The sequence below is a fragment of the Heteronotia binoei genome, chromosome 3 (assembly GCF_032191835.1).
Source record: "Heteronotia binoei isolate CCM8104 ecotype False Entrance Well chromosome 3, APGP_CSIRO_Hbin_v1, whole genome shotgun sequence".
Taxonomy (NCBI): domain Eukaryota; kingdom Metazoa; phylum Chordata; class Lepidosauria; order Squamata; family Gekkonidae; genus Heteronotia; species Heteronotia binoei.
Window position 1 is genome coordinate 9,226,725 of NC_083225.1, and position 25,699 is coordinate 9,252,423.

The window sequence follows — 25,699 nt, forward strand, 5'->3', positions numbered from 1 at the left end:
TTGCTGAAGTTCCAAGTTTTTCAGATTAACACAGGAAAACCAAAAGTTCTACTTTACCCTTTCCTATCCAAATGACTTCTGAAAAGATTATAAAACAAACAGAGGGTCTGGGCTACTTCTTTCCTTCCTTACAGCTTCATAGCTCACTGGGAGCAGCCATGTTGTTCTACCAGCTCAGCCATTCAGCCTGGCTCCTAGATTTAAAGGCACAGACACACCATCTAAAAAGTAAGCCTTTCCAAGTGTCTTTTTAAGCCTTCCGAATGGAAAGGCAAGTGGTGGCTGTGGGGGCGAGGCTCCTCTCCCCCCCACCCCCCGGTCAGCTGGCTGGGGGCAGGAAACTGCCTGCAAAACTGGGAGATCCCCCACTGGGACCTGGGGATTGGCAGTCCTACTAAGGAACTCCAGAGTTACTATGCAGAGGCAAGCAATGGCAAGCATCTCTGTTTGTTTCTTGCCTTGAAACCTCTACAGGGTTGCATGAGTCAGCTGTGACTTGATGGCACTTTCCATCACAAATAAAAGATCTTGTGTTGGTTTTATTAATAAATAATATAAATAAGCAGAGCCTTTTTTGTAGCAGGAACTCCTTTGCATATTAGGCCACACACCCCTGATTAGGGTTGCCAAGTCCTCCGCAGCCTCCAGTACAATAGGTACCATAGAGTTTTCCCTCCCAAATTGCTAGAACATCCAGGAATACCATAGAGTTTTCCCAGAAGCTCCTAGAGCAGCTGGTACGTGACATTGCCGGCACAATGATGTCACTGCGAGTGATGTTATTGCACCGGCGATGTCAGGGGAGGATTCCCCTACCGGCCAAATCATGCCAGTGGGTTGGGACCCTACAGGGCAGGGGAACCCATGCTCAGCCCAAGAACTTGGCAGCCCTTCCCTGATGTAGCCATTCCTTCAAAAGCTTACAGTAGGCACTGTAAGCTCATGGAGGATTGGGTACATCAGGGGTGTGTGGCTTAATATGCAAAGGAGTTCCTGCTACAAAAAAAGCCCTGTAAATAATATTGGCATTGATTATGGACACATTTATAAACTGTGCCTAAAACTGCTGCATTTATTTTGTATTTGAACTGTTACCTTGAGCATACTTAAACTTTACGAGCATTGTTGTCTTTTGCCGTATAAACATGCTTAAGATGGGTGCATTTGTTGCCTTCATTTTCAATGGGCATAGGTGAAGTCATTCATCCAAATGAATGTATATCTCAGGTGGATTCCTATCTATTTAGGAGAGGAAGCGTAATGCTTGCTGGTTCCCCCAAATTTGCTCCGAACCCACAGTGAGGTGTATTCACTGAGCGCCCCTGACCTAAACAGCAATGTGAAGGGTGAGAAATAAAGACAGACAGAGCACATCAAAGGAATTCTTAAGTTACAGCATTTCATGGTTGGGAAAAGAGAGAGTTCAACCAGAAGACCCATGGTTCTTTGCACATTAACAGCTTGGGAGGACTGCAAGTATGAAGATAAGAAGCGCGCATCGGAGCAGCAGTATAAAGTCATGACTTTTCAGGGCGGGGGAGGAAAATATGTCTTGTCAGAGAGAAGTTCTTGCAAGTGCACCATCAAGTAACTTTTCAAAGGTATGAGTAGCCCCCGTTCCACCCAGTTGCAGCTATTCATAACCATAAAGCCACTCATGTGCACACGTGTTTTGCGGAATTGGAGCCGCTGATAGACTCAGTGGAGGTAGCGCCTCTTTGACATTGATGGAATGTCATCCGTTCGGCAGGGCTGGATTTCAGCTCCCTTGAAACACCGTCAAATGGAAAAGAGCTGAGGTATATCCAATGTCTCCATAAAACATTTGGAGTGCAATTCTGGCTGGAAACAGACAATGGTTTTGAAAAAGAGTCAGGAGCTGCTTGAGAGAGGCATTGTCGTGGCCCTTTGTGCATACCCACATTACTTCTGGGCCTGCGGTGGCTGTGTGTTCTCAAGAAGGAAACATCCTGTAAACATGTGCCAGTGTGATTGTGGCTTCCTTTCAAATTCGGGCTCAAATGCATACTTAATAGGGCTGCTAGGCTTTCTGCCAAGGGCAGGAGGTCTCCTGCTGGTGAGCCAACGTTGTCAACCCCCGCTGTGGGAGGCGGGAGAAAAAATAAAATTAAAAAAGCCATGTTGCCAATGTCACGATGTCACTTCCAGGGGGAAGCGAGTTTTACCATCGAATTTCCAGAAATTTCCTAGAGCTACCTTTGTCACTTCCTGGTTTTCCCCAGAAGTGACATAGTGACATTGGCGACCAGGCCCGGCGCTAGGGGTTCTCGCGTCCCAGGCTGAACCCCATGCCCCCACCCCAAGCATTTCATTGGAAGTGATGTTACTGGGGCACATGAAGCTTGGCTCACCCCTCTCCTGCTTTAAAGGGATCTGGAAAGACCTCAAGACGGCAGTGGGAAGGCAGCAGGCATGCTCAGAACCAGGCTCTGAGAGCACTCACTGCCATGCCCCCTGACCTTACTGAGGCTTCCCAGTAGGGTTGCCAAGTCCAATTTAAGAAATATCTGGGGACTTTGGGGGTGGAGCCAGGAGACTTTGGTGGTGGAGCCAGGAGACATTAGGGGTGGAGCCAAGATCAAGACTGTGACAAGCATAATTGAACTCCAAAGGGAGTTCTGGCCATCACATATAAAGGGACGGCACACCTTTTCAATTCCTTCCTTCCCTAGGAAATAATGAAGAATAGGGGCACCTTCTTTGGGGGCTCATAGAATTGGACCCCTTGGTCCAATCTTTTTGAAACTTGGGGGGTACTTTGGGGAGAGGCACTAGATGCTATACTGAAAATTTGGTGCCTCTACCTCAAAAAGCAGCCCCCCCAGAGCCCCAGATACCCACGGATCAATTCTCTATTATTTTCTATGGGAATAAATCGCTTTGGGGAATAAAAGAGTTCCAGCAGACATTTCCCTCCTTTCCCCCCGCTTTCTGATGACCCTGAAGCGGGGGGAGGGCCTCCAAACCGGGGGATTCCCTGCCCCCACCTGGGGATTGGCAACCCTACTTCCCAGGCCTTGGCAAAGTCAGGAAGGCAGCAGGCACAGGGTGTGAGGAGAGGGGGCACCTCATGGTGCCCCTAACCCAGGTGGAGTCCTAGGCGGCCACCTACTTGCCTACTCCCATGCGCCAGCCCTGTTGGTGAAATCATCAATGTCTCATCCCCTCCATCCCCCCCCATGTTCCCACCGGTTCCCAGGTTTCTCCTGACAACTCTAGGCATAAGGAAGAGCATCTTTCTTCAGCTGCCTCTCACTCCCGCAGTAAGGGGATGGTGGCTTAGGTTCTACAAAGAGCTTTAAGAAGCTTCCATCTAGGCAGTCAGGGGCAGACTGGCCATTTAAATTACATGGAAATTTCCCAGGGGTGTCAAACTCATTTGTTATGAGGGCCGGATTTGACATAAATGAGACCTTGTCGGACCGGGCCATGCGTATCATAAAATGTAATGCCAGGTAGCGGACATATAAACTTTATAAAGGGCACAGACATGCAATCAAAGATTTTTTTTTACTTAAAATAAAACATGCTTAAAATATTAGCGCGCTTGCAATATTTTGTTTTACAGTCTCCGATAAATGTCACCTCTTGCTATGAATTATTGCATCAAAAACTGCAGACAATGTCTGCGCTGTACCAGTCTTGAATATGTGCTGTTCAGGTGTGCACATCTACTTTTGCAAACCTACTTTTGATTCATTGACATTCATTACAGACATCTCATGGTCAGTGCTTTTGAGCCTAAGACTCAGAGGAACATGAAGCAGCTGGGCATTGTGAGCTTTTGTACAGAAGCTGCTTCACATAATAGTCAAGAACATGTGAAGGTACCATGGCACAGACTGAGGGCTATGTGCTTGTCTACAAAACTATAATTTCCCCCAGAAAAATGGCTCAAAAATAATAATAACACAACTTCCCCCCAAAAAACAACTACAAGAACAGAGAGACAGTCATGTACAGTAGTCAGTGTCAGCCTACTATAGGGGAAGTCTAAATTCAAGACCTCCAATCAAAGGAAAATGTGAAAGGAAAATTAAGGAAAATTTGCTGAGTAAACCAGGGGTGGAACACACTCTCGGCCTAATGCTGATATTTCTCTTCTAAATAGTTCACATGCTTTCCTATTGAGAAAGACTGGAGGGCATGAGTACAGTGAAAAAGAGGAGGGGAACCCAGTTACAAGCCTAAAAAGCTCATACCTTCACTAAAACGTTGCTAGTCTTAAAAGCACTCTTTGTAGCTCTCCTGATGGTGGGGACTGTGCAAAGGAGGCTCAGACTCTTTCTCTCCTTCCTCAGAGCAAGAGGAGGGGGAGGAGCCTCAGCCATTCACTAGAAGGAAGAGAGGCTTGTCTCAGTAGCTCTGCCAGAAGTTAGCCTTGCCTAGGGTGGCAGACAGTCTAGGGCCAGCCTTGTGTCCACTGATGGACAAGAGGAAGCCAAGCCAAGCCCCAGCAGCTCCACCATTGTCTCAAGGGCCATGACACTCAGACCATTTATCACCAATGGCAATGCTTGCAAATTGCCTCCCCCACATTGCTGCCCATTTGGAGCAGGAAGTCGCAGGTGAGCAAACGCCCATTGACGCACTGCTGATTTGCACATCCCTGCAGCGCTGGCTGGTTTGCTTCCGGTCCATTTCCGCTTTCCGGTCCACTCTTGTAGGCAGTGGGAGGCTGTTCATCCCTTTACTCTGGTCCCACGTCCCCTTTCTAGGGCACAAAGAGCCAGAGAAAAGAGGTAAACGGCTCCTCTCCACCTCCCTTTCCACTGGTAAAAGCAGGGCTTTTTTTGTAGCAGGAACTCCTTTGCATGTTAGGCCACACTCACCTGATGTAGCCAATCCTCCTGGAACTTACAGAAGGCCCTGTAAGCAGGCCAGATTAATAATAAGGCCAAGAAGGCACTGGCCTATGGGCCCCCAAACCTCTAGGGGCCCTGGGCTGACTCTCCTCCTCTGGTTTTCCCCCTGCTTGCAGCCCTCCCAGCCTGCATGTGCAGCCAGAAACTGAGCTGCTCTTTGCCTGACTTGCCTGGTGTGGCTGCTGCTGGCGTCATCGCCAAGTTTGCCTCTCTCTGCCTCTTCTCTGCAGCTTTGTCAAAGGGGCTTTTGAGAAGGTGGCTGCAGGCTGCAGCGGGGCTCCAACTCTGAGATAATTTGGAAGGGTGCCCCCGAGATTTTGACTGCCTAGGGGCCTCCACAGGGTTTAATCCGGCACTGCTTGTAAGCTCTTGGAAGGTTGGCTACATCAAAGGGTGTGTGGCCTAATATGCAAAGGAGGTCCTGCTACAAAGAAAAAAGCCCTGGGTGAAAGTGAAGCAGGAGGGAAACTTGAAGGTCTGTCTCACCCACTCCCATCCTTCCCTCGCAGTGATGAGAGAACAAATGGTTTTGAAGAGGAGTTCCCCTAATGTATATCTGACTGAGAGCTCAATAACACACCCGTGACCTGGCATAGATTGGACCAATCACGTCGTCACACCTGTATAATGTCTGTCAGAGATCTGTCAGCCAAACAAACCAGCTTTCCATCTGGATTCGTCTGCATTTTAACGACGACCGAAGACTATCAGCAAACTTAATAAATTCCAATTCCTTTTTATCTTTCGAGCAGCAGGCGAAAGCATCTTCAGCTAAATAACGGGAAAGATGTGTTAATAAAATGAATATTAATCCAGCTCTGTTGGGCGCTCAGCTTTTATTAGCAAATATGTCAAATAGAGAGGGTTCGTTTCAATCCCCCGCATAAATTTTTAAAAAAATTATTTGGAAAAGATGGGGGAATGCGGCGCAAATGCTAATTTGGAAAAAAAAAAAAAGCAGAATTAGTTGGGGCAATGTTCTCCTCAGCAGTAGCTCCTGCAGTTAAAAAGATGGATGGCGCCCGTGCCATGAAATAAGAAGGTGTGGAATTATAAAGATGTGCCGCTTATCTGTTCTTTTTGAGCTATAAAGTCTGTCTAAATAACCATATTCTCCCGGGGAGAAAATCTGCCGCTTTGGCTGCCCATGTGTTGAGATTGGACTGATTCCATCTCCAAATGTTGACTTTTCGTCTGTGACCAAAGGAATAAAAATCTGTGGGAGGGCTGTATAAAAACGTAATCCCTGTTTATTTGCTAACAGAAAAAGGGTTTTGTAGAATCCTGCTCGGTTTCCTCCTCTGCCACTTTTTCTCCCCCAAGGTGACCTGCCCGCATCAAGAATGTGACACTGAGGTTGAGTCCACAAATGAAACTAAACTTTTTTTTTTTTTTTTTATGGTGGGAAATCGGGGGGATGTTCAGATGGGAAGTTGCCTGTTTTGCTTTGCATGCACAGTGTTTATTTTCTAAAGCAGGACAATGAATCTATGGCTGCAATTGTGCACAGAAACCAATTCCCCACTAGCCTTATGCCGCTCTCACTCTCCTCTTCTCCGTGGGGCTTCTGTCAGATTTCACAATATCTGCCCCAGAGCTGCAACTAGGTCCCCTCTTTCGCACAGCAAACAAGATCCTCTAAAAAACGGTTTCTGTTTGCCACACAAAAAAGGTGGAGTTGCAGCCCCCAGGCAGATCGTGTGAAATCAGACAGAAGCCCCACAGAGCGTGGGAGCGGTGGAAGGCTAGTGGGGAACTGGTCTAAACAATGCATTTTCCTTCTACTTTCAGTGCACTTTCCAACTGATTTTACTGTATGAAGTGACAAAATCCAGTTGGAAAGTGCATTGAATGTGGGTTGAAAGTGCATTATTTAGTGTGTTGTGACCGCAGCCTATATTAATAACCAGGGAATGCTGCAGTGGTGGGGGAAAGAAAGGCAACTCTGAAATATGTGACATACTTAGACATTTTTTGGAGGTGCTGAAAAGACAGGTAACGTGCCAGGGCTTTCATAGACTGTAAGCACTGTTGGGTTGGGTGGGGGGTTATTTTTTGGGGATGGATCTAGTTTGTTTTTAGTTGTTGTAGATTTTCCTGGCTGTATGGCCATGGTCTTGGCATAGTAGTACCTGACCTTTCACCAGCAGCTGTGACCGGCATCCTCGGAGGTATAACACAGAAAGATAAAGTTCTCTCTGTGTCAAAGTGAGAGAAGTTTTGTTTGTTCCAAATGGCGATTTTTTAAAATCACCTTGAAGGACTTGTTTTGCCACATGTTTGATACTCCCCTCCCCTCAAATGTTATATGCCAAGCAGGCAGTGAGGTCGTCTGCCATTGTTTAGATGACTCCCTTTGGACTGGCCATACCTCAAGGCAGCACACACACACACAATTATTACAGCCCTTTGCATCCTTTTGGAACTTTGTCTGTTTTTGCAGACCAATAAGCCTAAGCAACTCAGGGCCGAGTTATATAAGCCTGACATGTGGAGGGTTATGAGTGCTTGACTGGACTTAAAGTCAGACAGACGTCAGGGGAACTCATCTTAAAAAGCACTAATTTGCTCGTTCCTGAGAGGAAGCATTGTGAAGTTGGAGACAGAGTTTCCGGTTTTTCTCTCACCCCACTTTTGCCAGTGGAAAGGGCAGTGAAGGGACTTTTCAACCATTTTCTTTGGCACCATGGTTCCTTTCTAGAGCTCATGGAGCCAGAGAAAAGAGGTCAGTGGCTCCCGGCTTTCTTTCCACTGGTGAAAGTGGGGGTGGGAGGTCCATCTTCCTCTCTCCCATCCCTCCTTCGTGGTGATAGAGAGAACAAATGGCTTTTAAGAGGAGTTCCCCAAATATATATCTGACCAAGAGTTCAGACACACACCCATGACTTGTCTTCAAGAGGGGATTAGATAAAAATATGGGGCAGAGGTCCAACAGTGGCTATTAGTTGTTAGAACTCTCTGTCTGGGGCAAGTGATGCTCTGTATTCTTGGTGCTTGGGGGACAGTGGAAGGGCTTCTAGTGTCTTCACCCCATTGGTGGACCTCCTGATGGCTCCTGGTTTTTTTGGCCGCTGTGTGACAGTGTGTTGGTCTGGATTGGCCATTGGCCTGATCCAACATGGCTTCTCTTATGTTTTTATAGGCGGCATGGGCCATGCAAATCATGTCATTACCCTACACTTCTCTAAGGATCTCAGGATGATTTATTTGGGGTCATTTGTAAGGTTTGTATCATTCTGCCAAGGAGTAAATTGGATTGTACCACACACCTCCATGAGCATATTATACCGCAAGCATCATTGGCATTCACCCTCTACATTCTCCAGCCAAGTAGGAAGGAGAATTTTAGAAGAGAGTTCAACACATTGAGGATTTTCACCCTCCCTAGCCCATTGACTTCCAAGGATGTAGAATAATGTACCTCTGGTTAGGACAGCACCGTTTTCTGTGTGGTCAAATGACTGTCAGTATCTACGCTGTGGCTCACTGTCTCTTGGCTGGTGACAGTGCTTCCTACTTAGCAACAAAAAATCCCCTGTGAGTAGGATCCCCCCCTCCCCCCATGTGAAGGTCCCAACTCTTCCACAGTCAAAGGATAATTATTCCCATTCTTTGACTAAAAGGCCTTTGAAGCAGCAGGCTGGAAAGCATTTAGTCGGCTTGCCAGGAGCGGCTCGCTGATTGCGGCAGTAAATTAATCAACAGAATAAGACTTCAGCTTCCGGGTATAATAAATACGAGACAAAAGACTGAGGGAGGGTGTGATTGTTTCCGTCTGAGGGACTGTGGCTGTGTTTCCTGCTCCAGCCACCCACCCAACCCAGGTGGCACCTTCCAGATCTGCTGAGGGTGAGGGGAATTAGGGACATGCGATTCCCAAGCCCTGGGTGTTCAGAGAGCCCCCAAAACGGGCAGCCCTGCCACTAGGTGAACAAGGTGATTGCCTGAATTGAGTTAGCCCTGGTGCAAGGTGAGAACCTGACAATCCTAAACCTATTTTATTGCAATTACAATAAAACAGGCCAATACCATGCTGGAAATTATTAGGAAGGCAACTGAAAACAAATCAGCCAGTATTATAATGCCCCTGTATAAATCGATGGTGCGGCCTCATTTGGAATACTGTGTGCAATTCTGGTCACCGCACCTCAAAAAAGGATATTATAGCATTGGAAAAAGTGCAGAAAAGGACAACTAGAATGATTAAAGGGCTGGAACACTTTCCCTATGAAGAAAGGTTAGAACACTTGGGGGTCTTTAGATGAAGAAATGTCGACTGAGGGGGTGACATGATAGAGGTTTACAAGATTATGCATGGGATAGAGAAGGTAGAAAAAGAAGTACTTTGCTCCCTTTCTCACAATACAAGGACTCATGGACATTCAGTGAAATCGCTGAGCAGTCGGGTTAGAACTGATAAGAGGAAGCACTTCTTCATCCCAAGGGTAATTAACATGTGGAATCAACTGCTACAGGAAGTGGCAGCGGCTACAAGCATAGACAGCTTCAAGAGGGGATTGGATAAGCATATGGAGCAGAGGTCCATTAGTGTCTATTAGCCACAGGTTACTGTCAGAACTCTCTGTCTGGGGCAATGATGCTCTATATTCTTGGTTCTTGGGAGGGGCAACAGTGTGTATAGGGGGGCTTCTAGTGTCCTGGCCTCACTGGTGGACCTCCTGATGGCACTTGGGTTTTTTTGGCCACTGTGTGACACAGAGTGTTGGACTGGATGGGCCATCAGCCTGATCCAACATGGCATGTTCTTATTTTGGGAAAGAGACTCAGAACTTCCACCCTGAAGGGAAGGCCCACGCCTAACTGACATAGATTGATGCTCCTGCCTTCCACCAGCCTGCTTTGGAGACGCCAATAAGCGCACGGCTTCCTGACAACTATTAGCCAAATAAAAGCATAACAACAAAAGGCGTTCTTTCCCCCCCCCAGTACAGTCAGATATAAATATTTACAAAGGCAGTTTTAAGGAGTTCTTGCTTATTTACCACTGTGTTTGCCTTCACAATATTTAAATCCAGAGACAGATGGCTCGTTCGCTTTTATCAACTCTCGTGTCGTTATATATTCAAGCAGCCAAGACTGATAACCAGATTTATCCCGGATTGTTTGGTGAACAAATACATTGGAGGTGGGGGGAGGGGGGATAATAGGGAAGAGAATCAATGGAATCCTTCAGCCCGATACAGGGATCCCGGTGACATTTTTACGAACAGAAGGGAAACAAATTAATGCAATTATGGAATTAAAGCAGCGGGAGCAGCTTTTAAAGTGGCGTCATTGTAAGTGGTGATGAAACAGCGTCGGAAAATTGGGAGGAATCTATTGTTTGGGTGACGGGGGGAAGGAGGCGATAATTGCCATTATGCTTTCTTTCTGTGCAATTAAAAAAACAACCAAAAAGGGGGAGTATGTGTGCTACAGATGACTCTGCCCCATTCACGATCAACGTTTTCCACTCTACGTTGACCCAAAATGAAGACTGGATGGAGCGATCCTGTGCGGAGTTATTCCAGTCTAAGTCCACTGAAATGAATGGGCTTAGATCAGAGCAGGGGTGGAATTCCAGCAGGAGCTCCTTTGCATTGTAGGCCACCCCCCCCCCCCAATGTAACCAATCCTCCAAGAGCTTACAAGACTTTTTTGTAAGCTCTAGGAGGACTGGCTACATCAGGGGTGTGTGGTCTAATATGCAAAAGAGCTCCTGCTAGAATTCTGCCCCTGGTAGCAAGTAAGAGCTGGACTAACTGGCAAAGCGGCAATGGGACCAACTATATACACACTGGGTTCCCACACTGGCATGCCATAGGCCCGTTTGAACCAGCAGGGCGACCTGCGATAGGTCAGGGAAGCACAGGGGCTAGGATCCTGCTACTGTTGTTATGAGATCAGAGTACTGTCACATAGGGTTGCGCTGTGTGCATAGAAATGTAAAACGCATTTAGACTAGAAGGAGAGTGATGATATGGCTTGGGTTGTTTTGTGCATGGCTCACTTCACAATTAAGTATGCAGTCTATCTTTGGCCTTTGGAACACATGGGAAAGGTCGTAATTCAATCTTGGGGCACATTCTTTGGCTGCAGAATATACCAACTGCTGTCATTGGTCTTTTGGAGAGCCAGTTTGGTGTAGTGGTTAAGTGTGCGGACTCTTATCTGGGAGAACCGGGTTTCATTCCCCACTCCTCCACTTGCACCTGCTGGAATGGCCTTGGGCCAGCCCTGGAGATCCGGGCCCTGCGGGATCTGTTTCAGTTCCACAGGGCCTGTAAAACAGAGCTCTTTAGGCAGGCTTTCTGCTGAGGCAGTGGGCGTCACTTGTTATTGGCCTCCCCACTCATTCCAACCCAGTGCTACAAGATCTGCCGGAACTGGACAATATGTCACATCTGTGAGGCAGAATCTGCCATCTTAGTTGTCTATTTTTAGATTTTATATATTTTAAACTGGTCTTTTATTGTGTTTACTGTTGACTGTTTTTATGATGTAACCCACCCTGAGCCTGTTCTACGGGAAAGGCGGACTAAAAATCGAAATAAATTGATGATAGATAGATAGATAGATAGATAGATAGATAGATAGATAGATAGATGATAGATAGATAGATAGATAGATAGATAGATAGATAGATAGATAGATAGATAGATAGATAGATAGATAGATAGATCTCATTGGATTTGCCCTTGAAAGGGCAGCTGCTGTAAAAGCTCTCTCAGCCCCACCCACCTCACAGGGTGTCTCTTGTGGGGAGGGGGGAAGGTAAAGGAGATTGTGACCTCTCTGAGATTCAGAGTATAGGGTGGGGTATAAATCCAATATCTTCTTCTCCTCCTCCTTCTTCTCCACTTGTTAAACGATCGCTTGATCCTTGATCGACATGAATGGGAGATCCATTGCAAAGCTAGTGCCTGTTTGTACTGAGTAGGAATCCTTCTCCCCTACAAAAAAAAAGTCTCCAAATTTGAAACTGTCCCTGGATATTGGAATAAAGTTAATGCCCAGTGGCACCTTTAAGACCAACAAAGTCTTATTCAAGGGATGAGCTTTCATGTTCATGCACACTTTTTCAAATATTGGAGTCCTTCATTATTAGGAGCCCCGTGGCACGGAGTGGTCAGCTGCAGTACTGAAGTCCAAGCTCTGCTCACAACCTGAGTTTGATCCTGGCAAATGTTGGGTTCAGGTAGCCGGCTCAAGGTTGACTCAGCCTTCCATCCTTCTGAGATTGGTAAAATGAGTCCCCAGCTTGCTGGGGGGAAAGTGTGGATGACTGGGGAAGGCAATGGCAAACCATCCCATAAAAAGTCTTCCAAGAAAACGTCACAATGCGATGTCACCCCACAGGTCGCTAACAACTCAGTGCTCGCACAGGGGACTACCTTCACCTTTTATGCACTTTTGTGTGCATGCTCACTTCTTCAGATATTGGAGTCTTACATTATTTGGTCTAGCATATTACGGATCCTCCATTGTTTAATCTTCCAATTTTGTACAGAGCCCTGTGCACCCAGACCGTGCTGCGACCTTTTGTTCATTTGCACTAGAGTAGCTTAGCAGCTAAGAGACAGTGCTGCAAATCAAGGATTCTGGGTCTGAATCCCATGAACTAATTAGGTCGTCTTAGGCAAGCCATTCTCTCTTAGCCGCAGCCGGCTAGCCAGTCACAATATCATTCTGCAGCACCATGATATATATGAAATACTCTGACTGCTTAAAAGTCTTGCAGACATGCAAAGTCTACATTCTTTTATTTCCTTCCCTCTGTGTTATCAACGCATGCTGCAAAGCACCAACCTTGCTGCAATTGCACATGCAGCTCTAATCAAGGTTGTTTTCTCTGTGGTGATTTACCCATCTATGAGATTATATGTGCGTGTTAGTAAAACACCGTATGGATACAAAAAGAATTGTTCTACAGTCATATGTACACAGGGCCATCCATGGCGCTAGGTAAAGTCGGCAATTGCCTAGGGCGCTGGCCTTCTGGGGGCACCAAATTGGGTGCCCCCACGTGGCTCAGTGACATGATCAGTGGGGGGAGCACCAGAAGTTAGCCTAGGATTCCAGACAATCTAGAGCTGGCCCCGGATGTACAACCCCATCAAGTTTGTAGAGTTTTCGCAAACATGTCAGAACTGTGCATACAATTGGTAGCAATTCTTTTGCGTGTGGTGCTTTACAAATATATGCATGTGCTGCTGTGCTTTGGGGAAAGTCATGCACAAAAGAATCCTGATAGAAATGAATACCCAGGGCTTGCCCTCCCACTAGGCAAACTAGTCATTTGCCTAGGGTTCCGGGCTGGGGAGAGTGCCAAATGGGGCCCTCCCAGCCCAGCACCATAGGCAAGTGCCCAGATTTTGCCCTGTGAGGACTCCTGACTGGCGCACAGCCTCTGTATTGCTCTCTGAGCATCCTCTGGGGGGGGCAGTGGGGGGGTGAGGGCCGGACTGCAAGAGGGAAGCGGGATGGCACTGTGGAGGGGACAGCGGGTGGCTGGTCTGCCTGGGGCACCGCACACCCTAGGGCTGGCCCTGTGGATAACTAATGACAGCATGATTTCTAGGGATGCCAACCTCAAGTGGGACCTGGGGGTCTCTCCTCCCCAAATTACAGCTCATCTCCAGACTAGAGAGATCATTTCCTCTGGAGAAAATGGATGCTTTGGAGGGCATTGTGCCTTGCAAAGGTTGCTGTTCTTCCCAAGCTCCATCCCCAAATCTCCAAGAGTTTCCCAACTGGCAACCCTACTCTCCTACACACACCCCAGGTCCTGGGGGGGGGGGACCTGGAAACCCGACTTGTGCAGCATTTTATCAATGGACATGTGCAGGGCTCACATTGTAGCAGGAGCTCCTTTGCATATTAGGCCACACACCCCGATGTAGCCAATCCTCCAAGAGCTTACAGTAGGCTACATTAGGGGTGTGTGGCCTAATATGTAAAGGAGCTCTTGCTACAGAGTGAGCCCTGGGCATATGTTAACTGAGTAACAAAGAGGGAGAAAGGATACAAGAGAACTAATGGAATGGAAAGCTATGACAAAGTATCCCTGCTCTAAATCCATATTCAAAAAAAAAAAATGAGTAGCTGTCTGTAGCAGTAAAAAAAGAGCAAGAATCCCGTAGCACCTTAAAGACTAACAAAATTTGTAGCAGGGTATGAGCTTTTGTGAGTCACTGCACACTTCTTCGGATACAGCCAGGGCTTTTGTGTAGCAGGAACTCCTTTGCATATTAGGCCATCCCGCCCCCCCCCCCCGCCCCCCGATGTATCCAGTCTTCCAAGAGCTTACAGTAGCCCCAATAAGAAGAGCCCTGTAAGCTCTTGGAGGATTGGCTACATCATGGAGGTGTGGCCTAATAGGCAAAGGAGTTTCTGTTACCCCCCCCCACCCAAAAAAAAGCCTGATGTTGACTATGGCACTATCCAGAAGGAGACCATAGCTGCTGGTCTCAAAAGCCATGAAGAGGCCCAGGGGAATCAAAAGGATCAAAATTCCCCCGTTTCCTGATTGACTAAGGCAGCTTCAGTACCATAATAGACTATTTGCTAATTGTCCAGACAAGATCTGCCTCATGGTATAAAAATATAAAGAAGGACCACCTAAGATCCGTATATCTGGCAAATGTTACTGTGTGTAAACTTAGATCAGCATTTACAGCTCTGCGGTTCCAGATGATGCCAACAGAATACCTCCTGCGGCGATACTCCAAAATACCTCAGGAACAGTGTATTCGTTTATGCAAAACTTCTGTGGAGCACCTCTTCCTTTATGTTATGGTTTGCCCACTGCATTCAGAACTTAGACGCAAGTTTCTGACTGAAATAACAAATCAATTGTTCTGAGATGGATAAGCTAATATTTCTGTTATCAGATAGTGACAATAGTTATAAGGTAGCACAATTTTTATAAGGTAGCACTTTATGCTTTGTTTGCTGGTAAAATCGGCAAAGGCAGTATCCAGTAGACAGTAAAAGGATGCTGTTAACTGGACTATTAGAGCCTGCTTATGGAATCACGGGGATGCTGTATGTAACTAAGATTTTGAGTAATCTAAATCTGAATGTGACTGCTTTTAATTTGTAAATTGTTGTAATTGCAATGGACAGTGGCTTGACACAATACATTTTTTACTGAACTGAACAGTACCAATCCCTGTTCTCATAGCCAGCCTGAAATGGGTTTAGAAAGTATGGGAGAACCAATTCCCCTGTTCTGTTCCTTTATTGTTCTCAGACAATGAATTTCAGGAATTGAAAGTAGCAACAAGCTCCATGCACACACAAACACACACACACACGCAACTTCAAGGTTTGGAAACAAAAGACAGAATGACAAAGGATTCTTATGTTATTGTTTTCACTTTCAAAACAAGCCCAGGTGAATTGGAGAGAGAAAAAAATGGACCAGGTGCATTTCAGAAGCTTCAGAAACTGGTCTGTAACTTCCATACGAAGAAGTGGTGGAGAGATCTAGGCTGGGTCCAGACTGGCAGTTTGAGGTGACACAGGAAAAGCCCCCAGAGGGATTAAAAAATCAAGTCCAGATGCAAACATCTGGAGACCATCCTGCTTCCATCCTTACCCCGTCCTCCAGCATCGTAGAAACACCTGTATAATATAGTGGGTTCAGTGCAATGAAGAGGCGAGGTGGTAGTGATCATAGATCTTTTTATTTAGGACAGCATAGTATAAGACTGAAGACTGGGCCAATGGGGCCAATTTATATACATTCAATGTTCCCACCCTAGCATGCTATTGGACCATTCAAACAAGCAGGGGGCCGAAGTGGTAGCAAATCAGTGCGCCTTTTCTAGCCATTTGACCAGCTGGGGAACACCTGGGAAGTGCCGCTCAAACACTTGAGTGGTGTCATGAGCCCTGACAAGGGGGAACTGGAAGGGTTAACAAACCAGGAAGAGTTGCCAACCAGCTCCTCAGCCGAACAACCAGCAGCTGGCCCATCAATCACTCTCCCCATATTCCAGGCACCAGTGCCGGCTATTGACACTCAATCTCCTCCAAGCTCTTTACCTTGACTTCCAGAAAGCTTTTGATAAAGTTCCTCATCAAAGGCTCCTTAGAAAGCTCGAGAGTCATGGAGTAAAAGGACAAGTCCTCTTGTGGATCAAAAACTGGCTACTTAATAGGAAGCAGAGAGCGAGTATAAATGGGCAGTCTTCGCAGTGGAGGACGGTAAGCAGTGGGGTGCCGCAGGGCTCAATACTGGGTCCCATGCTCTTTAACTTGTTCATAAATGATTTGGAGTTGGGAGTGAGCAGTGAAGTGGCCAAGTTGGACTCCCACCTGCCTGAGCCCTGAGAACATGACAAGTGGTCTGACCATTCTTCCAGAGTGTGTAAGGCCCATCCCTGTCCCAGCGGTGGGCTGTGTGCAGTCTGACCACCCCCAGGGCGCTTTCCCCTCTGCTGGCTTAATTCAGGACAGGAGGCTGCCGCCCTAAGCTGTCTGTCTGGACCCAGCCCATGTGATTTTTTTCTCCAGAATAGAACTCGCCACAATGTTGTCCTCTTAGGGTTGCCAACTCCCACTTGGGAAATACCTGGAGACTTGGAGGGTGGAGCCTAGAAAGGATGGGGTTTGGGGAGGGGAGGGACTTCAGTGGACAAAATGCCATAGAGTCCACCTCCCAAAGCAGCCATTTTTCTGCATGGGAACAGATTTCTGCTGTATGGATGCACCTGAAAGTCGGTTGGCAAACCTATGTAATCTGAATGCATTTGAAATTGCACATCAATGAGAAAGTGGAGGCAGGGAGACACGGGGCTTTTTTTGTAGAAAAAACTCAGCACTAACACATTTGCATATTAGGCCATACCCCCCTGACATTGCCATTGTTTCACAGAGGGCTTTTTTGTAGAAAAAGCCCAGCAGGAACTCATTTACATATTAGGCCATACCCCCCTGACTTCGCCATTGTTTCACACAGGGCTTCTTGTGGGGAAAGCCCAGCAGGAACTCATTTGCATATTGGGCCATGCCCCCTGATGCCAAGCTAGCCGGAACAGCGTTCCTGCTAAAAAAAAAAAAAAAAAAGCCCTGGGGAGCCATATGTCTCTTTAAAGTTATCTGTTTTAGATGCATCCATTAGAATACATGTGGATAATGTATTTCATTGCCCAGGGTAAGTCTGCGAATGAGGCGTCTCTGACAAACAGTTCTAAAGTCCCATTAAAACATCACAAATTTTATCAGCTGACAAAGTCCATTTAAGCCCTGCTCTAAACTTAAGTTCCTTAGATCAGGAGTGTCAATCATCTGGCCCAGGGGTCGAATCAGGCCCCCGGAGGGCTCATATCAGGCCTCCGAGCAACTGGCTGTCATCTGCTTCCTTCTCCCTCTCTTGCTTCCTTGTGTGTAACAGCTTGCTTTGCAAGGCTTGCTCAATTATGCAGGAGCTACAGAGCAAAACTTCCATTTTCTCCATCGCTGAGGTGCCAACCTTGGGAAGGAAGGGCGGGGGGAGGAAGAGCTTGCTTTGCCAGGCTATCAGAATTGCACAGCAGAGCTACTAAGCTCTTCCTTCTATTGGCTGAGGCTCCTCCCTCTCCTGGTGCCCTGGGGAAGGAAGGAAAGATACAGAACTTCCTTTGCCCAGTTCCTTGGATCCCATCGGAGAAATACAAAGAAAGCACCTTTAGGACCAACAAGTGCTAATGTTTTAAGCATGTTTTAAGGTGGGTTTTTTTTTAAGGTTCATATCTCTGCTATCTAATATAAAATAGGTACACATATGGCCCGGTCTGACAAGGTCTCATTTATGTCAGATCTGACCCTCATAACAATTGAGTTGATACCCCTGCCTTAGATTTTAGTGGCAGTTCCCAACTGAAAGCAAACTAGATGAGAAATAAATCTCTCGGAGACAAATTTGACATGTCTTAAGGGGCCACACATATATTTCCCTTCTGACTAAAAAACCCCAGTTTATTATACATTTACAGCCCAAACTAAAATAGATGTCAGCTTTCTTTGAATTTTAGTTTATTTAATCAGTGGATGAAGGGTGTTTTTACACTGGCAGTTTGCGACTCTCTATCACTGCATTGGAAACTCACCTTTTACATTACCTGACATTCTCACAACTGTTTTGCATCGTTGCTGCCCGAAGCATCTACATTTGTTTCGGTGAGATGAGTTTTGGAGCTGCTGCTGCAACGTTCTGAGGGCTCGCACAGCTACTGCCCTTTCAAGGACAACTCTGCGAGAGCCATTGCTGAGCCATGGCCATTGCAGCAGGTGCAAGTGGAGGAGCGGGGAATCAAACTCAGTTCTCCCAGATAAGAGTCCGCACACTTAACCGCTACACCAAACTGGCTCTGCTGTGCCCGTGGCTTTGAGCACTGACGACGAAAAGGGGAAGGATGCACAGTCAGGTGAGGGGACACTCAGATGGATGGATGAAAAGGCAGCATGAAGGAGGACTGGTGGTGGGCCCAAGGGGGCCCAAGCACTGTCTGCCCAGCTTCCTCGAAACCTGGAACTGACAGTGACAGGGTTGCACTGTTCATCTCAGCCTTCCACAGTTCCTTAACTTCATTTCTCCTTCTGCCTGGCCTTTCTCTGTGCTTTTCATCTGTTTCCCTTCTTTCAGCCACCTCTAAGCTATCTTCGGGTGCTTTTACACTGGCAGTTTGCGACTCTCTATCACCGCATCGGAAACTCACCTTTTACATTACCTAAAGTTCTCACAACTGTTTTGCATCATTGCTGCCTGAAGCATCTACATTTGTTTCGGTAAGATGAGTTTCGGAGCTGCTGCTGCAACGTTTTTCTCCACACTAGTTTTGAGCTGGTCTTTTCTCTACAGGCATTTCAAACTTGCGTTGTAGAAGTTTTCATATGTTTTAAAAGACTCCTCCAAAAGCCACCACAAGTTGCAGTAATTTGCATGAGAACTGACAGCACTTGACATTTTTACATATCATTGCTTGCCTCATCTAGTAATTTAAATTTGTATTGTTTTTGCAGTGTTGACAGGATTTCCAAGCAATCATATACAGTTAACTAAGCACTGGTATTCCGGATGCCCTCTCATCAGAGAACCATCCCCCCCCCCCAAAAAAAACCCCGAAACGCTTAAATGTAAAAGGAAAATGATTAAAGCGGAAGAGTGGCAGGCGATTTGAAGACTCTAAAACTCCCGATCAAACTGAATGTAAAAACACCTGAAACATGTCACTCTGTGGCGAATAAAGCTTTTTCTCCCCTCCTGCTTTCCTCCATTGTCACGTTCTCAGGGTGCAGGCAGGCAGGAGTCCAAAGCCAGTCCAAGGTCAAAGTCCAGGAAGTCAAGCAGGGGCCAAGTCACTAATCCAGAATCACAAATTGGAATTAGAAGTCAATGTTCAAAAGCCAAAGGTCAGGGTGCCAAGGAAATCAAGCCAGTCAGGATCAGGAAGGAGCATGGATGCAAGCCAAAGAATAGACTTGTTGCTTCCACAAGGTTACCAGGTCCTGGGTGGGAGCTATATGGGAGTCTCAATCAGCCTGCTCCCTGGGTGGCAGTGACTCTGCTAGAACTCAGGGCTGAACAATCTGAAGCCTCAGCGTGCCTTATGTCTTCGTTCTGAAAGTTCTTTCCGGAGCCTGCTTCGAACTCTTGAGATGGGAGGAGGAGAGCTTGGAGGAGATTGATTGTCAGCAGCTGACACTGGTGCTTTGAGAGTGGCCATCTGCTGTCTGTTTAGCTGAGGGACTGGCTGGCAACTCTTCCAGGTCTGTTAACCCTTCCAGCTCCTCCTCATCAGGGTTCATGACACCATCATTCTCAGGAAGATTTAATCTTCACCAAAGCATTCCCTTTAGGGTCAGCAAGGCAGGATTGCATTGTTGTGCGAGGGGGAAACAAATGAGAAAACCTAATTAAAAGCAAATTGCTGTTGTCAGCAGAAAAGAAAATAATCAGTGTTTAACCTATAGATTAACCTTTAGAAATGTTAACAATATGCCCGGAATACTCTTTTTCTCCTTGCGGTTTTCCTCTGCTGTAAAATACCTAGATCTCTTAAACCAAAATGGTAAAGAATCCAGATCGGCAAAGGCTGTTTTTTCTCCCCTACAGAAATGAGATTTCCAGTTCAGGGCTTGCTGTTTTTGAATCTATGAAGTAATTTATAAGCCTGCTAGCTCCCAAGTTCCAAGCAGACTATCACCCAGTTTTTCAGGCTCCACCCCGCTGCCAGCCAGCTGGCCAGCAGAAGGAAGCCCCACCCCCAGCACCCATAATGTACTTTTAGATCTCAGCAGGTTTAGAAGAAGCTTGCAAACTCTATGTGTTTGGAATATGTGTGTGCCTTTAAATCTCAGCAGGACACCAAAGCTGTATGGGTGGGGGACACTTCCTGGTGTGTGTGTGAGAGTGGAAAGGAGCTCAGCCCCTCTGTTTGTTTTGCATTCATTTCAGAAGTCATTTATATAGTAAAATGGATAGTTAAGAGTTAATCAGAACCTGATGGTGGAATGGAAGGGAACTCCACCCCCTAGACCTCTGTCTTCCTTACTTACATTTTCCTGTGTTAGTCTGAAGAAGTTTGTCAAAATACAGCAGATTGTTACATTCAGCAACTCCCGTGAGTAAAGTGATTTACCATTGCCCTGGTGAGATCACAAAAGTATGGGCTTGCAAACTGCTTATTTTGGCTGCTTTGTGAGTGTGTGTTTACTTTCAGTTATTGGAAGTGCAGCTGCTGGGGGACCCTTTGGAGGCAAAAAAAGAGGAGGAGGAAATGAAGACTGTGTTCAGGGATACAGCACTGCTGTATGTTGTTTATTCATTTATTTTAGGGAATGGGAAAGAACCCCAAAGTCTCCAGGCTCCACCTCCAAAATCCCCAGCTATTTCCGGAGTTGGACCTGGCAACCTTAGGTATTTAGTACCAAATTCATGTGTAATTGTTATGTGATTAATTTCATTTAGTGAATTTTAGTGAATTCTAGTTAATACCTAGTGTATTCTAGGACAAATAGGGGAAAATATTAGAAAATCTATCAAATCTTAGAGTTCAGCAAAATTCTCACAGGGTGGGGGGGGGGGGGGTTGAACAATGGAGCCCAGAAGCAAGTATTTTTGGGAGAAGGGGTAAGACATTAAGAACACAATAAAATTTAGAGTTTCTGGAGCTCTGCTCCTGTGAGCTCCTGGCCAAATGAGGCCTGTTGCTAATAATTTCTGCCTGGCCCTCTCCCCTTCTTCCCTATTTTCCTCCGGTTCTCTTTGATGCAGCAATGATTAAGTATTCCTTCTCTGCTCTTGATTTTCCTCCAAGTTGTGCTGCCCTTTAATGCTCTTTTGACTATAGCCTTTCCGAGGATTGCTTAACGCGCTCTCCAAGTAAATTAGTAATTTCCTTCCTATAAGTTTCTTTTCACTTGATGTCTAATCGAGAAGAAACCGGCAATCTGTGGAGGAAAGCTAAGTTTGCTTTTTTAGAGGTAGGGGGAAGGGCTGGATCACAAGATCAGCTCGGCTGATAGTTCTGTGTTGAAAAGGACAACAGCAATGAAAAAGACAAACTCTGGAGGAGTTTATTAGGAGATTATTTAGTAGGAGATTATTAGGAAATGGATTGAGAACTAAATCTATAGTGTGCATTCATTTGGAATACTATGTACAGTTATGGCCACTGTATCTCAGAAAGGACATTGCAGAGCTGGAAGAAGTATAGAGGAGGGCATCCCAGATGATGAGGGGGTTGGACCATATTTTGAGTTGTCCAGGATGGACAAAAGGAAATACTACAGAAAGTGATTAAAATTTGAATTCAGTGCCAGAGAATACAATGAATAAACAGGTTGAGAAAGGAACAAAGTTGGAGACAAGACTCCAACTTTGTTCTGTTGCTTCAGACCAACACGGCTGCCTACCTAAATCTATCTCGGTTGAAAAGAGGATTAGATAAATTCATGGAGGATACGTCTACCAATTACTATTAGCCACGGTGATTGAGGGGAAGCTTCACATTCAGAGGCAGTAATCTTCTGAATCGCAGCACCAGGAGGCAACATCCTGGAAAGATCTCTCTCCTGTTGTTGCCCAACCAGAGGAACTTGTTGGTCACTGTGATTCAGGATTAGATGGACTATTGGTCTGACTCAGCAAGGCTCTTATGCCCTTATGTGATTTGCAGTCTTAAATAGACATATAATTAAGAGTGTCATGAACAAGCTCATTGATACCCTTGGGGGGAAAAACGCTGGGCTCAGTCACCAGTGATGACTCAGTCCCCCTTGCTTCAAAGGCCTTGTTTTCTGACTACCTCCGTGCTAATCAGATCAATAACTCACCCGCTGCTTCACTCTATTGAGAAATATGCAAGCGTGGGATTTGAATCGGCGGTGGTACGTGCCAGAAAGCAGGGCTCATTACAAGGATTTGCTAGCTGGCTAGCATTTCCACCCGGAGTTTATGAAAATGTACGAAGGATTTTATACTATGTCCTCTCATGGGAGACAGGCATGGATTTCTATTTTTTTTTTCCACAGCTGCAAGACAAATGATTTTTAAAATTCCTTTTGCCTTTAACTAACATCATTCCCTAGATTAACTGACAGCTAATGTTTAACAGCCTTACACATCAGGCCCAGTTATTTCTGTCACTGTTGTCAAAGGAGATAAGGACAATTATCATGCTGGAGGGGAAGCATTTGCACCCAAGAACTCAGCCTGATGTCTGTATTTCTTCTGCACAGAGCCAACCTATACATAGGATCTGGGTTCTGCTTGGGCATGTCATGTGGTCTGAGCTTACACATAACATACTGTCCGTATGCATGGAAGCAGCATGTCAGATGGTAGGCTTCTCAATCCCCAGGTCCCAGCGGGGGATCACCTGGGTTTACAAGTTTCCCCCTGCCCCCCAGCCAGCTAGCCGGCGGGGGAAGCCCCACCCCCCACAGCCTCCACAGCTCTAGATCTCCGGCAGTTTTAGGGAATAACGGGGAATTGATCCGCTGATATCAGGGGCTCTAGGGGGGCTGTGCTTTGAGGTAAAGGCACCAAATTTTCAGTATAGCATCTAGTGCCTCTTCTCAAAATACCCCCCCAAGTTTCAAAACGATTGGACCAGGGAGTCCAATTCTATGAGCCCCCAAAGAAGGTGGCCCTATCCTTCATTATTTCCTATGGAAGGAAGGCATCTAAAAAAGTGTGCTGTCACTTTCAATGTGATGGCCAGAACACCCTTGGAGTTCAATGATGCTTGTCACACCCTTGCTCCTGGCTCCACCCCAATGTCTCCTGGCTCCACCCCCAAAGTCTCCTGGCTCCATCCCCAAAGTCCCCAGATATTTCTGGAATTGGACTTGGCAACCCTATCAGATGGACATATGAAGGTTGGAAGCAATATCGTGTGTGGCTTGTCGACAGTTAGCCTTTTTGTTATCTGACAAGTCCCCTGAAATCACTGCATCTGTGGCTGAGTTTCTGTCATGTGTATGGAAGTTAAGGACTAGAGAATACAATATGCAAACAGACCTATTCTGCCTGCCTCTTCTGCCTTTTTAATTTCAGTGGGTTCTGGCTGGAGGTGACCTTTTAAAAATATTTTTAGGCTTCTAGTTTTTGGACCATTTATTCCTGTTTTATTGTATAGCTGTGCCATTAAAGGTCTGTTTGATAGACAGACAGACAGGCAGGCAGATACCCTATAACTGGAATTTTATCTTTCATACCATTACTTTGCCAGGCTATCAGAATGTTTGCTGCAATCCAGGGAATATCTGATATCTGTATTTGATCACAGCTTGGTGTTGGTACTGTTCAGTTCGATGTAGTGGTTAAGTGCGCAGACTCTGAGAGAACTGGGTTTGATTCCCCACTCCTCCACTTGCAGCTGCTGGAATGGCCTTGGGTCAGCCATAGCTCTGGCAGAGGTTGTCCTTGAAAGCTCTCTCAGCCCCACCCACCTCACAGGGTGTCTGTTGTGGGGGAGGAAGATAAAGGAGATTGTGAGCCGCTCTGAGACTGAGTTTCGGAGTGGAGGGTGGGATATAAATCCAATATAATCTTTTTCTGCAAAGCAAGAGACTGTATGCACCACTGTATTATTATTATTTATTATGCAGCAGCGTGCCTCCCATAGTTTATATCTTAGAGAGAACAAAACTATACTGTAGCATTCCAAAGACTATGATTGTGCCTGTTCAAATGCAGTCTATCAAGACTGAATGGCTGGGTTAATGCAATGAGCTATATTCAAGAGTGCCTTTGAAGACTAGCTGGCCCACAGGGTTTTGGGTTTGAGACCGCATAACATCCCTCCGGAAGGGGTGTCCTCAGTGGTGGGCGTAGGGTTGCCAATCCCCAGGTGGGGGCAGGGGATCCCCCGGTTTGGAGGCCCTCCCCCGCTTCAGGGTCGTCAGAAAGCGGGGGGAGGGGAGGGAAATGTCTGCTGGGAACTCTATTATTCCCTATGGAGATTTATTCCCAATAGAAAATCATGGAGAATTGATCCACAGGTATCTGGGGGGGGGCTGTTTTGGGGGGTAGGGGTGCCAAAGTTTCAGTATAGCATCTAGTGCCTCTTCTCAAAATACCCCCCAAGTTTCAAAAAGATTGGACCAGAGGGTCCAATTCTATGGGCCCCAAAAGAAGGTGCCCCTATTCTTCATTATTTCCTATGGAAGGAAGGCATTGAAAAGGTGTGCTGTCCCTTTAAATGTGATGGCCAGAACTCTCTTTGGAGTTCAATGACGCTTGTCACAGCCTTGATCTTAGCTCCACCCCTAATGTCTCCTGGCTCCACCCCCAAAGTCTCCTGGCTCCACCCCCAAAGCCTCCAGATATTTCTTGAATTGGATTTGGCAACCCTAGGTGGGTGGGGTCTAAAAATATTGATTGCCAGGAGACATAGAGGGCCCACCCACAGCGCTAAGGCTATAACTTAATTTTGTAAGAAATAAATAAAATGTTCAAAAATTCGTAAGTGGAAAAAAGGTACAACTCAAACTTTTGCAAAATATATTTTAATAATTACAGTGTATGTATATTGTACATAGTATTGGCAGTATGCAGTAGATACTAAATGTACATACAGATGGCATTTTCTCCGGGGGAGCTGATCTCTGCCAACTGGAGATCAATTGCAAAAGCAGGAGATCCCCAGGCCCCACCTGGAGGCTGACAACCTAAATACAACATAAATTTTAGTTGCATTACAGTAATAACATTGGGACGTCTGTTATATTTTCAGCTACTAGAAGCTCATTAACATTTCCAACATATTGTCTAAAGTTTAAGGGGGGCCCCACTTCATCAGGGGAAGAGCCAGTTTGGTGTAGTGGTTAAGTGTGCGGACTCTTACCTGGGAGAGCCGGGTTTGATTCCCCACTCCTCCGCTCTGGCAGAGGTTGTCCTTGAAAGGGCAGCTGCTGTGAGAGTCCTCTCCAGCCCCACCCACCTCACAGGGTGTCTATTGTGGGGGAGGAAGGTAAAGGAGATTGTGAGCCGCTCTGAGACTCTGTCCTTGAAAGGGCAGCTGCTGTGAGAGCCCTCTCCAGCCCCACCCACCTCACAGGGTGTCTGTTGTGGGGGAGGAAGGGAAAGGAGATTGTGAGCCGCTCTGAGACTCTGTCCTTGAAAGGGCAGCTGCTGTGAGAGCCCTCTCCAGCCCCACCCACCTCACAGGGTGTCTGTTGTGGGGGAGGAAGGGAAAGGAGATTGTGAGCCGCTCTGAGACTCTTCGGAGTGGAGGGCGGGATATAAATCCAATATCTTCTTCTTCTTCACTTGCTAATGGGCAAGCTGACACCCTGGCCAGTCCGCCACTGAGTGT

The 25,699-nt window shown here is 46.4% G+C and overlaps 1 protein-coding gene across 6 annotated transcripts in view; it reads left to right on the forward strand.

The window, feature by feature from the left end:
• Nucleotides 1-25,699, forward strand: part of PCDH9 (protocadherin 9) — a 1,273,931-nt gene that overhangs the window by 1,245,379 nt on the left and 2,853 nt on the right. The gene's annotated exons all lie outside the window — the stretch shown is intronic.